The following is a 4,778-nucleotide window of genomic DNA, read 5'->3' as shown; positions in this document are numbered from 1 at the left end:
CATATGACAGGTCCACCCTTGAAGACCGAAATAGTATCAGGACAAGAGGGCTGAGTGGGTGAAAAAATTTGCAAGGGAAGCTGAGGCATTTGAATTTCTTGCATAGGAGAAGAACCTTGAGGTGGGCGCCTCTACGAGATAGTGGACTGGGAGCCTCTAAATTTTGGGATATTGAATCTTGGAGGCTCAATCGAAGGCTTAGAGGGTGCCCCCTATCTGAAACTTGGAATTTCAAGCATGGACACCTTAGGGGCAGACCTTTCTTCCTACATGAGCTACCTCTCTCGAGTTGCTAATTGTCTAATTTGTTCCTCATGGACAGCAACCTGCTCTACGAGGAACTGCTCATGTCATTGTTTTTGTACCTCTTCATGTTGTCGTTGGAGCTGGGCTTGATGAGCAAGTTGAGCCTGTTGTAGGTAGCTCTCTTGCTCCAAGTTGATGGCCTTGAGTTGCTCCTGGAAGCTTTGCATCATACTCCAGATGCTCGGGTCTTCTAAACTTTTCACATTTTGATGTTAGCTGGGAGGATGTGGATGTTGGATGGGAGCAAAAGAGGCATCTTGGGGTTGTTGACAAACATATGATGGATGCCAAGAAGGTTGAGCAAGAGTGGGTGGGTGGTAAGCACTAGGAAAGTACCCACCTGCTATGTGGAGCTGCTTGGGTCGAAACTAGGAGCAGTCCTAGTTTGATGTTGTTGGCAAGGAGGCGGATAATAACTTGCATATTCAAGAAATGGAAGGGGCAAAGGGTGTTGCTCATAATATCCTTCCATGACAGTAGCATAGAGAAGGCCAAAGCCTATTTAAAAGATGTTGCAAATAAGAGTAACAAGTCTACCCTAACCAGAGAGTTGGGCACATACTAGCAGGGTCACCAAATTGATTGAACCACAAAGTCGCCAAGTGCTTGAAACGTGCCTCTTGAAGGCTAAGTGTACTGAAGAACACACCAATCTTTAGCTTGACAAAGAACTTGTCCCACCGGGCATGCCAAAAACTGTTATCACAAAAGCTTGCACCCTTGCTGAGCTATCAACTCAACAACCTCGTGAAACATGGAAACAAACCCGAAGTGTGGGACCTTGCGCAAGGGGGTTGAATCTCCAGAGAAGGTTGGCTTCCTTCTCAATCCAAGTGCAGGTGTTGAACCAACTCAACACTTCAAATCTTACTTCTAAACCTATCCTAACAGCTTGCAGAGGAAAAGAGAAGAGAGAAATGCTTAAAATGAAAGGAGGTGATGCACCAAGATAAGAGATGTTTCTCTCCCCACCCAGAGATGACACAAAGAATCAATCGAAATACCCAGGAGATGCACAAACTTCAGTTGCATGAATGACCCCATTGCATGTATGGAGGTTAGAATTTGCTAAATGTCAAAGGGGAGAAGATTTCCCACAAGTCACACTCAAAAATAAATTAACATAGCATATATGAAAGAAGAGCCACAAAACATACACCTATGATGAAGGTAAGGAAACATACATAGCATGCGTAAGTTGAAAGAAGGCAAGAATGATAATTTCAATTCATTCAAAGGCCAATGGCCAAACTTACAGTTGCAGAAATGCAAAAATATACAAATCTTTAAGAGAAGTGAAAGAGCATAGAATAGCTCAAGCCAGCAGGGAGAGAACTCTTTACAATGAGCCTTAACAGCCTTATATAGAAAACTGGTTGCAAGAGTTGTTGAAGCATTAAAAACCTTGAGTGTTGATCACACCATCTAGAAGTGTTGCAAGCCGGAAGGAAGTTGGGAAGACTTTGGAAGCATAGGTTGCCAAAGTTGAGAAGACTAAGGAAGGAACTTCGGAACCTCGAGTTCTGGGGAAGAGAAAAGGAAGCAAAGGAAAGGAACTTTGGAACCTCGGGGTTCCGGAGTAATGGGAAAGAGAGAAGAGGAGACTAAGGAAAGAAACTTTGGAACCTCGGGGTTCTGAAGTTCTGGAGAAGGGAAGATGGCAAAGGAAAGGAACTTCGGAACCTCAGGGGGCTCCGAAGTTCCGGGGAAGGGAAGAAGGCTTAGGAAAGGAACTTCAAAACCTCGAGGTTCCGGAGTTCCAACGAAGGGAAGAAGGCTTTGGAAACTGGGAACTTTGGGGGTCCGAAGTTCTGGGGTTGAGGACTAAGGGACTTCCTCCAGACAAGACAACACTTCACACTTCATAATTCCACTGCTTTTCTCTTTGGTCAACTGGGGTAGTGCTGGTCCATGGATCGTATCTCTGATCGGTTCAAACTGATGGACCAAGGGTGTCATAAAATGACAACACACTCCAAGGCAAGCAAGCAAGGATGGAAGAAGGACCCAGCTACATCAATAATTCTCATCATCATCATCATATTGAGCAACTGAATAATGTTGAGTATCAAGAGATATCTCTCAACATCCCTTCATGATGATGAATCAAATCAAGTCTACAAAGTGATAGATTGAGGTGGCATCTCAGTCATTACTCCACCAATCTGAGGGGTCCACATCAACACGTCTAAGTTCAATGAATCAAGCTCATATATGAAGGCACAAACTCCAAAGTACCTACCTTTGATATCTATTGGTCCACACTCATTGAATGTAATTTTCTCATTGGCTAAGGAGAGTTTGTTGTAACAAACCCTAATTAGGATTTCATTGTAAAAACTTGGTCATTGATGGAGAATCAACCTTGATCGTTCATTGTAAATGAGTTCTCTATATAAAGATCAAACTCTTCATTTTGAAAAGGTTAAAAGTTAAAAGTTGGAGAATAGTTAATAGTGAGTAGAATAGTGAATAGCAATTAGAATAGAAGTTAGATTAGGAGAAGGCAAGGATTGTTGCCAAACTTTGTTGTAAAGAACAATTGATTTCATTGAAGTTATGGTGAATTTGATTTGTTATTTCAACAACTCGCATGGTCTTTGCTTATCAATTAGCTTTCATTTTGACTAGATTGAGTGGAGGAATTTGTTGAATGTATTCTTGTGGATTCCGCCTAATCCATACCACTAGCCTCTTACTGATTGTAAGTGTGCCTTGTGTGGTCAACTGAAATGATATGAGCTTAACTTCGAACCGCTCTACACTCATTGCTCATGCATTAACTTGAATGGTGATCAAGGTTTGATGGTATTGATTCGAACATCTTTGAAACATCCTTAGAAGATTGCACTAAGCTTGTGTCAAATTGTTCAGTTTGATGGTGAGAACTCGCTCAATAGGATTCTATCTGATCATTCAATGGGACCGTTGGAGGTAGATTGCTTGCCTCTTGTGGATGTTGTACTAACATCCTCCCTAGCTCTCTCTCAATTGGATAATATCTCACATGTGCTCATGTTCCATCTGGACGTGATGTTGTGACAGTCACTAATATTTGTACCAGTTGTGGACTTTCTTTTGATATCCAGTTGAAAATCTTGGTCTTCTAAGAAAGATCCCAAAGTCAAAGGGTTAGCTAGGAGTTGAACTTGTGTCTTAGCTGGGTGGATTAAGGTGTTTTTCTTAGCTTTAATTTGTTTCAAATTGGCTTAAAGCCTTTATGTTAGTGTTTTCTTTACAGGTGTGGATCCCTATAGAAACCACATCTTAATGATCAAAAATGAAGAAAATGAAAGGCAGGTGTAGAATGACATTTGCCCATACCCAAGGAATTTGGATGAATCGTTTTGAACCAATTCACATCTCACACAGAAAAATGAAACACAAATTGATATCACTTATCAATAAACAGTAACCATCATTTGGTAAGTACCTTAGTAGGATGAAAATTGAATGATTAGGTGCCAGAATAACACATATCTGATGAATAATCCTGCAAACCAGGACATGATACAAGAAATTTAAACCATAAAAAGCTTTATGTAGCCACAAGAAACGTTGCACAGCTCATATAAACTAGATATAGAAATAAATATTTGCATTAGGTTGTCAATAAGATTATTACTAACTTATTACAAAGCAGAAAATTTTTGCTTAAGGAGCATTTCAACATATTTTAAACTGTGAATTGCATGGAAATATAATGGAAATACAATATAGATATAAAAACATTGGTCTCTAAGTAATGAACAACTGAGACGATTACTATAGGAGTTTAAAGGAATAAATAAGATGTGTTAGTAAGAAAAGTCTCAATTAATGGTCAACTGAGACAATTACACTGGAGCTCAAAGGAATAAGTAAGATGTGTAAAAGACAAACCTCAAGTACTGAGTCAATTACAATAGAGTTTACAAGAATAAGTGAGATGTGTTGTCACCAAGATTGCACCTGTAATGTTTAAGCTGAAAGCTCAACAATCTTATGAAACATGGGAAGATTTCCAGGCCTGTGGGTTGCCTATAATGGAAATCAACCTCCAGATGAAGGGCTGGTTCCTTATGGAAAACACCTCCTAAAACTAATAATTGTCTGGGAAAAGGGATAAGAAGTTTGCTGGAATTGAAAATCCTAATCTAACAGGAGGTGATTGCACCAAAATGAATGATTACTACTGCTGCAAATGAATTATCAGCTTTAAAGGACCTAAAACTTGATTGCAAATCAACTGAGATCATGGAACTCATAAGTATTTCATGTGAAGGTTTGAAAGTTTCCAATGTTTTGTTTGAAGGAAAAGAATTTTCACAAACATTCAATCTATTGAAACCAAATGACACAACACGCAACCTGAGTTTGCAATGAAATTACTTGTTCCAGAAAACACAAATGAGACAAGCAATAAAGGATTTAATAGTAAAATCTCAATATTTTCATCAAAATCATTCATGTAACAATGTTGAAACAAGATA

This window comes from Cryptomeria japonica, chromosome 11 (assembly GCF_030272615.1).
Source record: "Cryptomeria japonica chromosome 11, Sugi_1.0, whole genome shotgun sequence".
NCBI classification, from domain to species: domain Eukaryota; kingdom Viridiplantae; phylum Streptophyta; class Pinopsida; order Cupressales; family Cupressaceae; genus Cryptomeria; species Cryptomeria japonica.
This window is presented reverse-complemented; position numbering follows the sequence as displayed.